This window comes from Pipra filicauda, unplaced genomic scaffold, assembly GCF_003945595.2.
Source record: "Pipra filicauda isolate LSUMZ 115617 unplaced genomic scaffold, ASM394559v2 scaffold770_size99137_pilon, whole genome shotgun sequence".
Lineage (NCBI taxonomy): Eukaryota > Metazoa > Chordata > Aves > Passeriformes > Pipridae > Pipra > Pipra filicauda.
In genome coordinates, this window is record NW_024104943.1 from 4,078 (window position 1) to 21,176 (window position 17,099).

The 17,099-nt window shown below is 43.4% G+C and overlaps 1 long non-coding RNA gene across 1 annotated transcript in view; it reads right to left on the reverse strand.

Annotated features, from left to right (window-relative positions):
* Positions 1–1,006: 1,006 nt before the first annotated feature.
* The window catches only part of LOC113998629, a 66,664-nt gene continuing 50,571 nt past the window's right edge, over positions 1,007–17,099 (reverse strand). The window contains exon 3 of the long non-coding RNA XR_005566624.1: positions 1,007–1,084. This is a non-coding gene — a long non-coding RNA (uncharacterized LOC113998629). The remainder of the gene's footprint in view (positions 1,085–17,099) is intronic.

Consider the following 17,099-nt stretch of genomic DNA (forward strand, 5'->3'; position numbering starts at 1 on the left):
GTGTGTCACCAACAGAAGGGTCACAAAACCCTTGTAGTCATGGAAAATTCGATGCTGGAATTTTCCTGGCAGTTAGAGCATACACAACTCCTCTAAAGAAGAGATGACTATGTTTTAGAAGTTTTGCTTGCCATCCTTGTTCTACAAGGATCCCTTGCTGCAAGGACTGGGGCTCTGCCTCTGGGACACACTGGGGTATTTTTACACAAACAAGGAGGCACTAAAATCCTCTCCCTACAACAAGGCCAGGCCTTTCTGCCACCCAGTCCCTACAGACACAGAACAAAACAGACACAGAAGGTGTCCAGGTGATTCCAAAGCAACTGTAAGGTTTTTTGTAAAATCAGCACCAACAAGTTTTGATTCCTGTCTGACATTAGTGTATTTTAGATCTGGGGTACCATGACATCAACTTCCATTCAGCAATGTTAGTTTACATCTGTCTGCAAGATAAATTCCTCCAGCCTAATCCAACAAAACTGATGAGCCAGACTTGTCTCCAAAGGAGGGAAGCACTCTGCATCTCCAGGGCCTGGGGATCCAGGAGCAGGAGTAGCATCTCTGCTCAGTCTACAGAGTGAAGAATAACAGTAGAGTCTTGGTGTTGGTGTTTTTATAAGGGAGATGGATGTTCTGCAAGCTCACAAGACAGGCTCTGAACACAGCAGTGCTGCAGCATATTAGAAAATAAGTCTGACTTGTTCCACCTTTCTGCACTCTAACTCCCCATTGTAACAGATGACACAATTAAAAATAGAAAAGGATGTGGTATCAGCAAGGATTGGGATATATCTGTGCCTGTTTAATGGAACATATGGTGGAATATTTTTACATCTTATAAAGGACTGTGTATTGGACATGTGCTGCTGCTCGGGAGATGCAGCAGCAGAAAAGCTGCATTAATATTTGCTCTGTGACAAGAGGAGCTGCCACACACCCTGTACAGGCACAGGAGTCATCAGCAGGACAGCACACAACTGACTGGGAAACCTTTCATTATACGCACCATTGGAGTTAATTCGGAACACGTTGGCTGAAGTCTCCTGAAAAAGCTCCTGCAGTTCGCTGGGATCAATCTGGGTGGCTGTGGAGACAAAAACAGAAGAGATATTTTAATACAGGAGGTCACTGATCACTTTGAAAGGGGGATGGGCCTTTGAAGGGGGGTGCAGGTTCCTCTTTGCTGCAGAAATTTAGCCCAGGGAGGGTGGTTTGCTGTAGTTTTACACAGTGTCTGACTGTGGAACTCGCACTGGACTGGCAGATCAGCCCCTCAGAACAGTGAAGATGCTGCTGCAACACGGTGGATAGGGGAGACTGAGACAGCATTTGTAGGAATTATTAGCAACTGGAACTCAGTTATCAAGTGGGAATATCAGAACCCCAACTGAATGAGAAACCACAATCACAGCATCACTTAGCCATCACTTCCCAGAGCAGGAGGGCAAGTGAGCGGCTCCTGCCTGCGTGAAAAGGGAGGAAGCAGCAAGCAGAGCACAACTGCTCCATGGGCTGAAAACTTGGTGGACTTCTGATCCCCAAGAGATGCTCCTCTTTTTCCTATTTCTTCCCGATAGCCCAACTGCAAAGGGCAATGAGTCAGTGCCAGGAATTGCCATTGCTATTGCTGCTGTGTTTTTGGGGTTTTCTTTTAAGCTTCATTTCTTCATTTCCCAACTTTAAACCCCCTTAAACTATCCCAAGCTTCTGTACAGCTTCACCACTCCTGACAAGGAGTGATGTGAGGTTGTCCTGGGTATACTATAGAATCATAGACTCATAGGATGGTTTGGGTTGGAAGGGACCACTTAGTTCCAATCCTCCAACCCCCCTGCCATGGGCAGGGACACCTTCCACTAGACCAGGTTACTCTGAGCCCCACCCAGCCTGACCTTGAACACTTCCAGGCATGGGCATCTACAGCTTCTCTGAGCAACCTGTGCCAGGGCCTCACCATCCTTATAGTAAAGAATTTCTTCCTAATATCTAATATAAACCTACCCTCCTTCAGCTTAAGGCCATTAATTATGGCCATATTACACAGAAGGGATATATCACTTAAAGAAGGTTTAAACTGGTAGCTTTACAGAGCCCTATTCTGTTGCCCAGCTGTGTCAGCTTTTACAGGTTTCCCAGAAGCTGCTCTACCTGAAACTTTGGTCATATCCAAAAGCACCCCAGGGCTTGTACACCTGACACACTACAGTGCCTTCAAACAGCCCCTGCTATCAGCAAGGTGCTCCTCTGAGACAAAGCATTAGAGAGACTCAAAGAGGAGCTATGATTCATATCTTCAATTTTTATAACACACTCTGCATCCCTCAACCAGATTTCCCTAAGCTGTTAAAAAGCCACATGCCCAACCCTTGCTTGGAAGAGCAGAAAGTCAGTGATGGAGCAAGGCAAAAACCCAGGAAAATGGAATAAAATGAGAACCCCACTTGATGCACTGCTCAGGTTAGTCCTGAGGATGCATCTCCTGGCACTTGAGGACAAGCTTGACATCTGAAGGCCAGATTTTCCACTGCTTCTCACACTCATGTGAGAGGGTTGAGCCCTGGAACAGCTGTTAATAAAGTCATGGATCAGCCTCTCAGGTTGACACAAATCCAGGGTATTAAATGGTGTTTCATCCAAATGCACAGGGGCTCATTGCTAGAGATTTTCCCACTTTTCTCTTCCAGCAGTTCCTCCTAAATCAGTTGTCCCAGACACCCCTTTCCTTTGCTTTATAGAGTCTGTACAACACCAGAAATGAGCTGGAGCTCCCCCTTCCCCCAGGAATTTCACTTGTTACCAACAAGATCCAGCTCTCATTAAATCACTGGCAAAAGAGCAGCACAGGATAAGATTTTTAACTCTTTACAGACAGTGATGACCCTCATTTCAGGAGGTTTTCCTTGGATTTTCAGGGTGCTGACATGCTGCGGGTTAGTTATGGGAATATGAGCAGCCAGGACATGACTTCAGCTTGGCAAAATTTCCAGTTGCAGGTGCTGAGAGGGCTGGGCCACACATTTTGTGACAGAGACTTTTTTAGATAGGTGGCAGGTTTTTTTAGTTGTTTTTTTTTTGAGGGGAGGGGTTTTTTTACCCCTTTATTTCCATTCTTTCCTTAGGAACACTGGATTTGCCTTAATGGATTTTTAGCCTGGCCCAGTGATCCTGGATCCATGTGCACTCAGGTGTTGAACAAATCCTCAGATGAACCATGAGGAACCAAACCAAGGGTTGGAAACTCCTTCAAATCTTCAATTATTACATTAAACTTCCCAAAATAATGCACACTGCAGACTTCAATGTGTCTCCACATGGGGACATTCCTACAGATCCACATCAATCATTGGTGTGGAGACATTTAAAATGCCCAAACTACCCCAAAAGTAAAGATGAAATATTCCAAATGTTGCAAAGGGCTGGAGAATCACCAATTTCATTCCAAGGACTGCCAGTTTTATTCCAAGGAATGCACACCTGCATTTTGGAGTCCCCGTGACACCGTGAGAAAGAAACACTGAGCAACACTATGAGTCCAGAGTTGTTCCATGAAGTTAAAAACTACCCAGAAATTCAGGTGCTAATTTGGGAGGGTGAGATTTATTTAAATTTATTGGTGGGACACCATTTTTCTCACCCTCTACCTCATTTCCTAATGGAAAAGAGGGAAAATGCAACAGGACAATGTGCGAGGATAGTACTGTGAGGATATGGAAATATTTTTTGAAGCCTCTGCATATTCATTTTAGCCAAATGCAAGAGGACTGTAAGATGATGAGCTCCCCATCCAAGGCCTGAAATCTCAATCCATAAATATCTACCAGAGAGCACCATATCACCCCCACAACTCAAAAAAAAGCAAATTAAATTTAAAAAAAAAAAAAAAATCAAGGCAGACAAAACCTTTGGCCAGAATTTCCAAACAATTACTTTGAAAACGCAGTTCTTGGAGAATGGTTGAGAAAATCACACTGAATGTGGCTTCCAGTTCCCTGTCCCTGGGCTTTTATTTCATGTCACAGCATGCTACCAGTTCTGGTTTTATTTTGTTTTTTATTTTACAGAAGAAAACAAAATAGTAACCAGGAGGTTATTTTAACTACTCCAATCTCGAGCTTCAACACATCAAGCCAAGATGTTGTAGCTACTCAAGGAGGATTCAGCAGCTCAAACAGATAAGTAAAACAATTTAAAAACAGGCAGAAAGCAAAGTAAAAATGCATCTGTACTACCAAGCTAAGGAAGACAACACAAGAATGAGAAGGAAAGTGAACGTGAAGTACATTTGTGCCTAATAAAAAGTTAAACATCTTTGATTACGTCAAGTGAATACTAAAATATTATGATTCTCCAAGAAGGAGTATGAGGTTTCTGATGTGCATTAAATGCTGATATGCATTAAATACATGTCCTGACACTATTAGAGTTCAGGGCCACAACTGGGAAAAAATTACTTTTATTTACACTGTGGGTCCTGGAAGCTGTGAAGGTTTTGCAGTGAATATGTTACAGAATCCCAATGCAAATCTTTCCTCCTTCACTTCCTTAACTGGACAGTTCCAAAAACATTTTTACAGTTTTTACATTTATTTTCCTCATTTGTTTTCCAGGAAAATCCCCTTGGCAGGAGACAGAACAACCCAACTTGCTCTGCTATCAGTTCCACCTTGTCCCCACCTAGCAAATAGTGACAACCTGTTGTATTTATTGCAACTCATAGAAATCATAGAATGGTTTGGGTTGGAAGGGACCTTAAAGAGGTCGTTCCAAGCTTCCCACCATGGGCAGGGACACTTTCCACTAGACCAGGTCACTCAACTCCCCATCCAACCAATTCCTAAAGCAGCAGCACCCAACAATGGCATTTATCTGCCCATTTAAATCTTATTCTGCCCATGTAACTCTTATTTCTCTTGCTTGAGAAGCTACCCAGACACCAGGTAGGTGCAAGAGATGGAAAGACGAGCTTTTCAATCCATGCTCTGCCAAAGCAAAGTGTGTCAACACACATCCTGGCCGACTGCAAGGGGAGTTCTCAGCAGGGAAAGGGATTGTAAGGAGATAATTCAACTTGAGTGTGGTGGCCTGACCATGACTGGACACCAGATGCCCACCAAAGGAGCTCTGTCACTGCCCTCCTCAGCCAGTCAGGAGGAGAAAATATGACAAAAGGTTTGTGGGTCGAGATAAAAACAGGGAAAGTAACTCAACAGTTACTGTCACAGGCAAAACAGACTTGACTTGGGGAAATAAATTGAATTTATTACCAATCAAAACACAGTGTAGGATAATGAGAAATTATCTGAAAACACATTCACCCCTCTCTTCTTCCCAGGCTCAACTTCACTCCAGATTTTCTCCACCTCCTCCCCTCCAGTGGTGATGGGACAGGGAATGAGGGCTGTAATCACTCCATCACACATTGTGCTCCTTCCTCCTCTGGGGGAGGATTCTTCTCCCTCTTCCCCTGCTCCACTGCTGGGTCCTACCCAAGGAGGCAGTTCTGCAGGAACTGCTCTATCATGAGTCCTTTCCACATGTCCTTTCCACGGGGTCAGTCCTTCAGGACACCTTTGGGGTGATACCCCGTGGGGTCACAAGTCCTGCCTGAAGAGCTGTTCCAGTGTGAGCTCCTCTCTCCACAGGTCCTGCCAGGAATCTGCTCCGGTTTGGGCTTCCCATGGGGTCACAGCTTCCTTTGGGCATCCCCCTGCTCTGGTGTGGAGTCCTCCATGAGCTGCAGGAGTATTTCTGCTCCTCCATGGACCTCCAAGTGCTGCAGGGGCACAGCTGCCCCACCATGGGCTGCTCCAGCACCTGGGGTACCTCCTGCTCCTCCTTCCTCATTGACTTAGGTGTCTGCAGGGCTGTTTCTCTCATATTCCCACTCCTCTCTCTTGGTTCCATGTAGGCAAATTCTGGCACCTTCTCACGGAAACTCTCCCTGCAACCCCCCCAGCACCAAAGCCTCGCAACATAAACCCAACACAAGGAGGTAGATCCTTTTCATAATCCATATTCCTGCAGTCCTGGAAAGACCTGTATTGCCAAGACAGGCTCAGAAGGTGTTCTGGGGATGCTTTATCCCAGTAATTGCTTACTCCAGGCAAAAATCAGTGAGACTGCAGCAGGTTTAAATCTGCACATGCAGCACCATCTTAATGCCTTTCGGCTATGAGGAGGTGGAATCTTGACCTCTTTGCTACCTCCTTGCACTTTGGATCAATGCCAAAAAGAAAACAAACAAAGAAGCAAACAACTAAACCAAACCAACCAACCAAACAAACAAACAAAAAACAAAAAAACCCCACAAGACTTAAATCATGGAATCATTTAGGTTGGAAAAGACCTTTAAGATCAAGTCTAACCATTAGCCCAGCACTGCCAAATCCATCACTAAACTCTGTGTCTAAGTAACACATCTACACATCCCCTAAATCCCCACAGGGGTAGTGAGTCAATCACTTCCCTGGACAGCTCCTTCCAATGCTGGACAACTCTTTCAGTGAGGAAATTGTTCCCAATATCCAACACAAACCTCCCCTGGTAAATCTTGAGGCCATTTGCTCTTGTCCTATGACTCGCTACTTGGGAGAAGAGACCAAACCCCACCTGGCTACAACCTCCTTTCAGGGAACTGTAGACAGTGGTTGAGAACCTTAAAAATTCATACAAGCCTTACACAGGGTTTTGGCACCACTATTCCAGAGAACACTCAGAGTGGGTTGCTTTCCACTTTCCAGTGCAATTCTTTATTTAGTCTTTATTTCTTTATATTGAATTCCTCACACTGCTGTCCATGGGAGACACTCAAGGAGAGGACTGACCACTCGTGGGATGTGGTGTCGGTGCTTGGAGCAAAACACAACACAGGATTCCCAGTGCTTCCCCCAGTCTTGATCAGGAGGGGGAAAATGCTTCTGATGCATGTGGGGCTCTCAGGTGCTGTGACAGCTCCAAGCACCACGGACAGCGGCTTTGGAAGGGAAAGGAGAAATCCCAGCAAGCTGCTGAGCAGGAATCTCTTTCAGTTCCTCTTCAAGACAAGCCAAATGCAAAACATGACCAGGCTTATAAGGTCTTGTCTCTAGTGATCTGGATCTAATTAATGCCCAAAGGGAATTGTAGAGGTCCAGGACAACACACGTGGTAAAGGCACCTACAGGAACATCCTTTTGCCTAATGTTAATGAAAACTGCCTGTGTTTGCCACGTTAATCTTCCCTGCCTATTAATTATTTCACACTAATTTGAAGCTCCTAATGGCTTTTCTGCAGCCAGGTGAAGTCAGTTGCCTCCCTGAACTCAATTTTGCAGCAAACCCAAAATAACTCATAAGCTCCAGAAAAGAAGCAGCAATACTTAAAGTAACTCCAATAAAAAAGGGGGAGAAGAGGAAAAACAGGACAAGAATTTGATCTTTTTACTTACAATACTTAATGTGGCTGTAGCAAAGCAACTTGGCACCTCAAAGTGTAATGTATTTATCCCCAAAGCACCACCAAGAATTATGTCTGTGTTCTGTTAAAGAAAGGCATAGATTTCCTGCATCTGAATCTCTCTTTTGAAAGCTTTAAGTGAAGCTACAGCATCATCTTTTGCTGAAGAAGCTCCAAAAATAAAGTTCCTTGGTATCCAAACTGCTTTTCTTTTTACCATGAGACACCTGCAAGGAGTAAAGAGCAGGTAGGGAGCAACCTGCTCACTCTGATTTCAATCCATGCACCCCAAATCCTCAGTTTACCTCCACCAACATGGACTAAGTACCACTGCACCCAGCCCTGGGGATCAACCCCTTCACAGCCCAGCTGAATGGATAAATCTCACCCATCCAGCACCTTGTTCCTTCTCCAGGACCACAGGAACCATTGCAAGGCTTCAATCCCTACCTTGAGGGTTTTTCATAGAATTATCTTAGAGAGTAACTCTTTATTGAAGATTATGATCCACAATCCATGTGTTTCTGGCATTGGGAAATGAACTCAAGGGTTCATCTCAAGGAAGAGTTTGATTTCCAGCTGCTGGCCCAAGAGTAAGACATTTGCTCTGGAGCAAAATGGCAAATCCATGTCTTTATTTCAGTTTTTCCGGAACAACTAAAATAAAAATGAGAAGGTGGAAGAAGATGAAAGACGCAAAGGGAGAAAAAGCGTAAGGACAAAGGAGCAGATTGTCATGGGAAGATGAAAATCCTTAAGAAAAAGACAAGCAAGAAGTGGTGGGTGCACAGACACCTACACCCACTCCAGACGTGTCCTTTAGCCACCAGTACTTCGCAGGGTGCTCCTCCCTGGGGACTCTGGTGTCTGATCCCATGTTTCATACCAGCCCTTGGTCTCTTCCACTGCAAGAACAACGATTTGGTCTTCTGCTGCCTTTCCATTTCATATAAACCACAGGAACCTCATTTCTCCTCATCACCTCTGCTCTCCTGTTGAAACCGGTCAAAAAACCTTCAACAAGTACCAGGATAGAAGGGATTGGCCAAGAGCATGTTCGAACAAGGCTCCTTTCCTCAAAGAGAAGAGCTTAAAATAGAAGAGAATGAGAGAAGCAGCATCATGTCTAATGTTGCAAAGTCGCTCCCAGCATTCGAACGTAGGAGGTCTTTATTTCCTCCTGCTGAAGTTTGAGAGAAATAAGTGATAAAGGAAAATGTAAGCAAAAAATCACACTCATCAGGCAGCATGATTTCCATCAGCGTTGGAAAATGTGAGGCTGTTTCACATGGAAAAGCTCTGAGGGTCTTTGCTGCAGATTTGGGCAGTGACTTGGACAAAAAAATCCGAGTCTCCTCGGCACAAAGATCACAAAGAGGGGGCACCGAGGGGATTCCACGTTTAAAAATGACCTGGAGCTGGTGTCTGCACCAATCCTCTTCCCCTTCTCACACAGTGGGGTCAGTGTATTCTAGAACACAATTAGCTCTGCGTTAACTCGATCTCTGTTTGCGTTAACACTTGTAAACTCCTGTTCATTTTTTTTTTAAATCATCTTCCTGATTTGTCCAAGTTCTTTTGAACATACAAAATAATTTTTCTTCCTAGCTTTAGAAATGAAGCTTTACCTGAAGGTGTCTCAGGTGGAAGGACAGATTTCATCCCACCCATCTAAAAAGGAGATGGGATAAGTATTGAAGTATCTGCCTTCTCCTCCTCTCACCGAGAGAAAACCAAGAATCACAGAAACATAGAATATCCTTAGTTGGAAGGGACCCACAAGGATCATCAAGGTCCAGCTCCTGGCCCTGCACAAGATAACACCAAGAATCTCCTCATGTGCCTGAGAGTGTTGTCCAAATGCCCCTCGAGCTCTGCCAGGTTTGGTGCTGTGCCCAGTGCCCAACCACCCTCTGGGGGAAGAAGTATTTCCTAATATCCAACCTAAACCTCCCCTGACACAACTTCAGGCCATTTCTTCAGGTCCTATCACTGATCCCCAAAGAGAAGAAATCAGTCCCTGCCCCTCCACTTCAGCTTCACCCTACAGACTTACCCTGCTCCCAATTTACTTCCCCACCAGACACACTTGAAAAAATATTGAGGAAATCAAAGAAAAAAAACCTCCCATCTATTTAACAGTTCAGATTTTTTTTCTTTGGAAGTCCTACCACAGCTATAGGAAGCTGACAAGAGGACACAGATATTTTATAATCCCTAAGCCAAGCTAAATTCAGGGCCTAAACTCCATGAGCTTACCAAGGAGGTAAAGCAGGCAGGGAGAATCATTTCAGGTTGGTAAGGACCCCACCTAGGCATGAATTTTTTTTCTTGGTCTCTCTGAAGCACTTTCAATACCTAAGCCTTTTTTTCCAGACTGAGATTTGTGCTTTAATTAACATGTTCCCAGAGAAGTAACTGCAGTGTACAGTGTCCCCAGCACAAATGTTCCCAGTGGAGCTTGTAAATTTTAACTGGAGCTCAGCATGGTTTTTCCTTGGAAAAGCCTTGGAAATAAAAAATTAAAGAAGCTTTACATATATATGCAATACATATTTCTGAGAGAAATATTAAATATAGAGCCTATCCCAAGGAAAGTCTAAGAAGCCAAGGAAAAAAGGCTATTCAGGCAAAAGCTTCCCATATAAGTGAGGTCCAGGGCAATGGGACCAAACTCTGCATCTTGGCAAGTGTCTGTGCTCTGGTGGCATCAAAAGGGACAGCCCAGTCATGGAGAATCATCCCTTGTGGAATTCAAGAACATAAAGGATGAGCAATAACTTGCAGTGAAAGAAATTAGGGAAGACACAGAATTAAGAAACTCTCTCCTTCTCGACCTACCTGAGGAAAAGGGTTGCACACAATTTGTACACTTCCATTTCAATCAGCAGCCAAGAGGTAAGTTTTTTTAACTAAGCCACTTGAAAGGAGCATGAAACCCATGGGTGCCATATTCCCATCCTCCCTGTCATAGTTCGAAATCCCATGCAATTCCAAACACAGCACCAAAACTCAGCCACAAAAATGCAAATCTGTGTATACTTAAGGAGGGCTTCCCAGAGAAAAGGAAGCATAAGGGAATGTTGGAGATCAGTGAGGCACTGGAAAAGGCTACCCAGAGAAGCTGTGGATGCCCCATCCCTGGAAGTGCTCAAGGAAACCTGAGAAACCTGATCTAGTGGAAAGTATTCCTGCCCCTGGAATGGGATTTGGAATGAGATGATCTTTAAGGTTTCTCCCAACCCAACCATTCTGTGGGTCTATGACTAATTATATTTTTTACAGTGCAATCAAGATTCAATCAGATCTGTTTTGTGTTATTTCTAGCTAAGATGTTTCTATTCACTTTTGTTTCCTTCTTCAGCATATCTGCTGATAGCAAACTGCTGAAGAAGAAACCAGCGAGACTCTTTAGGTGCTAAACTAGTGCTGGAATCTTCTCAGCCCTGCAGGTCATCACCCTGTGTGGCCAGGACAGCCCAACTGCACACACTGCCAGGGTATCAGTTCCTGTAAAAGGAGTCTGGACCAGGAGATTTGCACCCATGAGAAATCATAGGATGGTTTGGGTTGGAAGGGACCTTAAAGACCACCCAGTGCCAAGCCTACCTGCCATGGACAGAGAAATGTGTTGGCCACTCATTTTTCAGCTGGCCAAGTGGAGAATTCCTCCTTGGTGAGCACCACATGGCACCTGTGGCCATGTGAGCAAAAACAGCCCTGCCCAAATTCGCTCCAGCTCTGAAGGTGGATTTTGTGACTGAACAGCAAAACCACGACCTAAATCCTGGAGAGTCTGCATGTACAACCTTGACAAGGAGCAGAGAAATCCCAGACAGCATCAGCAACAGCATGAAAGAAAGTTTCTGGTATAATGTGTTACTCGGAAGATGAGATACAGCACAAAATACAAGAAGAGCGGTGAGATGAAGCAGAGATGCTGCTTCCAACTGATGACTGGGAGAAAGATAGCCAACAAAACTCATGAGGAAAGTCCCAACCAACCAATAGACTTTGCTGAACAGTTTATTTTAATGTATTATGAACAAGTTCCCTGCTTTTGCAGGGCCACTGGGAATTTATCAGATTTTTTTCCCAGCACTGGGAGACAGTTTGTGCTTTTTGGTCTTTCCTTCTCAAGCTCGTTAGAGATGTTATAAAGTGAACATCAGCCTGATATTCTCTATATCCACATTAAAATACACTGCTGCCAGAAAAACCTGTTCTTATCCTGCACTGCTTTTCAGGCAGCAGTGAAAAAAAATAAAAAACAACCAGCATGAAAACATAAACAAAAGAACACTGCCTTCTAATTTCTACAACAAGAAAAACAGCAGCTCTGGTTGATTTAGTAGAAGGAAATGTCAGAGACTCACACTCTGTTACTAAAATAAAAAGCCTATCAATTCATGGTTGCAACACGATGGTTAAAAGTGATTTGAAGGTCAGGCACGGCTGGCAGCCCCTGGAAAATGAGTTGGGGGGATTCTCAGTCCTGTTTCACCTGCTCAGACTCCGTAAAAATGAATAAAGTAATTCAGAGAACCACTACTTTCACCACAAAGCCCCACAAGGGTTGAGGGGCTCTGGTCCAGACAGGAAATTTGGGAGAATGTTGATTTTCCATGATGGTTAAATGCAAAATGGACTTAAAATTTTAAGCCAAACTTTAGGCAGAATGAGTGCAGAGCAGAGCTGTGCAACGGATTAAGAAGCTGCTAATTCTGGAGGTGTGGAAATTTCTGCTTTGGTTGGACAGTTTTACAATTAAGAATTTTTCTCCATTTTTAAGCAACTGGGAGACAAAGTTTAAAAAGGTTTTGCATAATTCTGATGTATTAAATCACTTTTAAATAAAACAAAATCACTTTGAGGTTTTTTATTATTTTTGCTGGTGGTGGATTAGGAGAAAGTTAAAAGGACAATTCATTTTTGATTGAAATAAATCAATGTACTGGAAAATACCAATTATTTTGCGAAATTCCCCTATCAAATCCTATCCCTTCCTGCTTTCCAAGATGGAAAGTCTAATCATGTTCCCTTCTTCATGCTTCAAAGCAGTAACAGGAGCAAGAATTAAGGCAGTGTCTGTGTGTATTTTTGAAAGGATACCCAAGTCATTAAGGGAAAAAAAAAGGCAATTTAAGATGTTTGACAGTTTGTTTCATTTTTTAATGATGATGTGGTGCGAGTATATAAATAAAACCTGAGTGAAAGCAAGTTTTGTTTACACTGCTCTTTTCCAAGGATAGTCTGCAGCCCTGTTCTAATGCAAATCCAAACAGCACCAAGAGGATGTGAAAATGCAAAAGAATTGCCTGAAAAGCAAAGTGGAAAAGATTGATTAATGTTACCCTTCCTGCCCAAGCTGTGGGACATGTAACACGAAAACAGCCAGCAGAAAAAAGACGAAGAGCCCAAATATTTAAAGATGTATTGGCGATATAAATCATAAAATACTGTTTTTATTTTTAAACTAGCACTTAATCAGCCCTCTCTTCTGGTCTTATTAATGAACTCAGCACTAATTGCCTTCTTAGAAAATATCTTTTGAAAGATCCAGGCTATTAATGACAAAATGGAGATGATTTTTTTTTCCCCCTGATTGAGTCTATGTGATGCAAGGAAGTGGTATCAGAAAAATCAGCCAGAAAAGAAAGAAACCTTAAAAATATTACCTCACCACAGTTTCCAGTTGAACACATCTATTAGGATGGGGTCTTGTGGATACCCCATCCCTGGAAATGTTCAAGGCCAGGTTGGATGGGGCTTGGAGCAACCTGGTCTAGTGGAAGGTGTCCCTGCCCACGGCAGGGGTTGGAACTGGATGATCTTTGAGGTCCCTTCCAACCCAAACCATTTCATGATCCAGGTAAATAGGTATTTTCTTCACTCCTTGTAAATTATGGTTTCTACAAACAAAATCCTGAAATGTAGATAATAATGTGTGATCCCAGTGGATATTATGGATAATTCATGAGTTTATCCTTAATACCATTTTACCAGAGAGGCTCCAGGGTTGGGATGAGTCACTATTCCAACAGGAACAATGAGAGAGGAGCCTCAGGGTATCAACAGTGATGACACTGAGATGGAGATGAACATGGGGTGGGAGAAGGGAGCACTCTCCTTGATGCCTTGGGCACTGGCACCCAATGACCTCACTCAGCCTCTCCACAGTCCCTTGGCCTTTCCAAGTCCACACAGAACAAGAGTTGTAGGAGGACAGGAGACCCTGTGCATGAGAGCTGTGCAGGTAAAGGATGTGCTGCTGGACCCTCAAGTTGCTTCAGAGTCAAACACACTTGTTGCAGCACGAGGCTGAAGAAGCTCTAGTGAAGAAAATGCCTTTCCTTCCCTTTTCTTTCCTCTTCATCATTTCCTTCATTGATCAGGATTATAATTTCAGGCCACCTCAAGGATACAGAAGATAAATTGTCCCCGCAGTAAGTAAAAGCAAAATTCTTGGAGAGACCTTTCAGAGTCATTGAGACCTGCCCGGAGAGTTTTCCTACAAACTAGAAGCCCTCAAGAGATGAAGTGAGATCTGGGATAACAGGACAACAACCAAAACAAAGTGGATGCACTGGGAAACAGCCATGGAGCAATGCAACAGCTGGAATCTATCTGTGGGGAAAAGTGGTTTGTGCATGGACAGTATTGCAAGTGCTGGAGCAGATTTCCAAGTTCAGAATAAAAGTACCAACAGATGCACCCTCCTCTTCTGAAGAACTTCAGTTCTCCAGCAAAAAAAGGAGCAAGGTGATTTATTAGATGTCCTGAAGAGGAACGAAAAAGTGCAATATACCCTTTGCCATTTATTGGTGATCTTTATCTACAAGTTTAAATAAGAAAACTATACTGCTAATTTATGCATGATACTTCATATACCTTCACAGTATTACTGAACGGGGGAAGGAAAATTACTTTTGTTTGCTTAAGATGAACCATAATAGAAACAATCTGGCTCAAAGAGCCAGCTCTTTTGAAAGATATCACAAAACCCATACAGGGTTTTATAATCCATATGTACAAAACCCCATACAGTGTTCAGGAAAATGAAATACCATCTGCCAGAGCTTCTGGAGGTCTCCTGGGTTTGTTTCTGTGGGATATATTTTGGAGATCTAGTCATCCACAGCTTATGGGATCTGCAACTGGTCAGCAGAGGTTGTAGCAATGACCATAAAATGTCCCATTTTCTTGTTCCACAACTACTGCTGGAGTTATTCACGGGAAAGGAAAGGCTCAGCTCCCTCTCCCTGTGTTTCACATGAACCAAATTTTGGGTTCTCAGACCCTGTGCAAGTTACAGGCAAGCCCCTGTGTTGAACATCACTAGTGAGATGGTCAATGTGGGCAAACATTATACAGTTAGTCTTTTATTTTCTGCACACAGAGGCACATCCTCTCAGCAACAGACTCAGCAGAAGCAGAGTGGAACATCATCTTATGTAGGAAAAAAAAAAGACTTTGCTGTTTCACAGACAATTTCAGGCACAATCATTGAGTTGTGGAGTGGTTGGAGTTGGAGGGGATGATGAAGATCATCTCATTCCAACCCCTTGCCATGGGCAGGGACACCTTCCACTAGACCAGGTTGCTCAGAGCCCCATCCAACCTGGCCTGGAACACTTCCAGGGATGGGGCAGCCACAGATTCTCTGGGCAACCTGTGCCGGGGTCTCACCACCCTCACAATAAAAATTTCTTACTACTTCTAATCTTGCCCCTTGTCCCATCTGCACATGCCCTTGTCAAAAGTGATCTCACAGATCTCTCATTATACAAGACAACCCCCAACCCATGCAGAGCAACACAGCCTGTGACAGTGCCAAAACCCAAAATTAAAATAAAAGTTCATTAGAAACTCTTACAAAGCTACAGATTAAATGTAGTCACTCTATGTATGATGTGATTTGGCCAGTGAACTTTATTCTCATTCTTGCACAAGAAAAAAGGAAAAAAAAAAGAAAAGGACTGTATGGGTGTTAACATTTATTAGACATCACTATATCACCCTCTGCACCTTTGGACAAGCAAGAATCTCCCTTCCCCAAGGGGAAAACAGCAGAATTACAATGCACTGGGGCTCAGCCCTGACATGCAGGACACTGATCCACCCTCAGGCTCATCTGTGCCTTCATCTGCAAGACAAAAACTGGGTTTTTTTGCTGTTTAATTCAGCAGAACTTGCTTCTCATTCTCAGCATGACTCATTAAATATCTGCAGCCCAGATTTTGCTCTTCATCCTAATTGAAAAGACTCCATTATGCACTTGAAGGAAGACTTTCTCCCTTTCTTTCAAAATAAAACTGAGACAGGGGGTTGAAGTACTTGCCTAAAAAAAACCCAATTCCATGGCACTGTGATCCTGATGAGTGTGAGAAAGTGGAAGTGACAGAAAACTGATGAAGAAAAGGCTGAATTAAATTTTTTAGACAACTGGTTTATTAGCTGAAGCATTCTGGTTTAGATCAACAGATCCAAATGCCAAACTCAGTAAAGCTTGTTTTCAGTTGAAAGTTTTATTCTTTCTCCCTTTGCCATAGTTGAAATAGCTCATTGCAAGTTTTCAGAGGGAAATGTTTTGACATTTTGAATCAAAATACTGTGTATTCTCAAAATTTTCCCACACTGAAAACCCCCAAAGAGCAAGAAAACTGGAAAAAACAAGTGTTTTTCCCCAAATATTTCAGTCAGTGCAACACTTCTTTCTTTTTTCCTTTTTCTTTTTTTTTCCAATTTGCAGATGAATTCTAAACATAATTGTCAGCCATAAGGAGGAAAAACTTATAAAGTAAATAAAGATCATTTACATCACCCCCCTGAGTACCAGCACCACTGCTCATGCAGAGAGAAATGGATATACAAGACAGAGAAGAGGCGGAAAACAAAATACATCTGAAAGGTTTTGGCTCCAAGTGCAAAGCTCTGGGAGATGTGCAACCTCCACAGGATTTTCCCTTTGGAAAACATCAAGGAATCCCAAAGTGGACAACCATTTAAAGGCAGCTAATCTTTCAATAAATCCAACAAATTCCATTTTGAACAATTTCATGTCACTTTTCCTCTTGTAGCCTCTCTTCAATCATTCTTGCAAAGTGCTACAGGAATTTTCTGACGCTCCACGACACATGTGATAGAAGCACAGAATCACAGAATGGTCTGAGTCGGAAGGGACCTGAAAGATCATCTCATTCCAACCCCCTGCCACATGCAGGGACACCTTCCACTATTCCAGGTTGCTCCAAGCCCTATCCAACCTGGCCTTGGACACTTCCAGGGATGGGGCATCCATGACTTCTCTGAGCATGTTGCTGCAGCTGAGCTCAAATGAACCCTTTTCCATGTCTATTCCCCATCAATTGCTCATAGAAGGGTTAACATCTGATTTTCAGCACACCTACAACCACTGCCTTCAGTGTGCACACCTCTAGTAGCAGTAAATCTGAACACATCAGCAGCGTGGTGTTGCCAGCAATGGCTCTCTGGATTTTTGTCAACGTCAGGATTGCAATAATAAAATATAATGTTCCAGCAGAAGAAAGGAATGCTGCCAAATCCCTGCTCCACCACGTTCCCCTGTGCTGTTCCTGCATCCACCAGCATTAAATAGTTGGGACAAGCAGCTACAGCCCGTGCTTGGTGTGGCTGGGGCAGC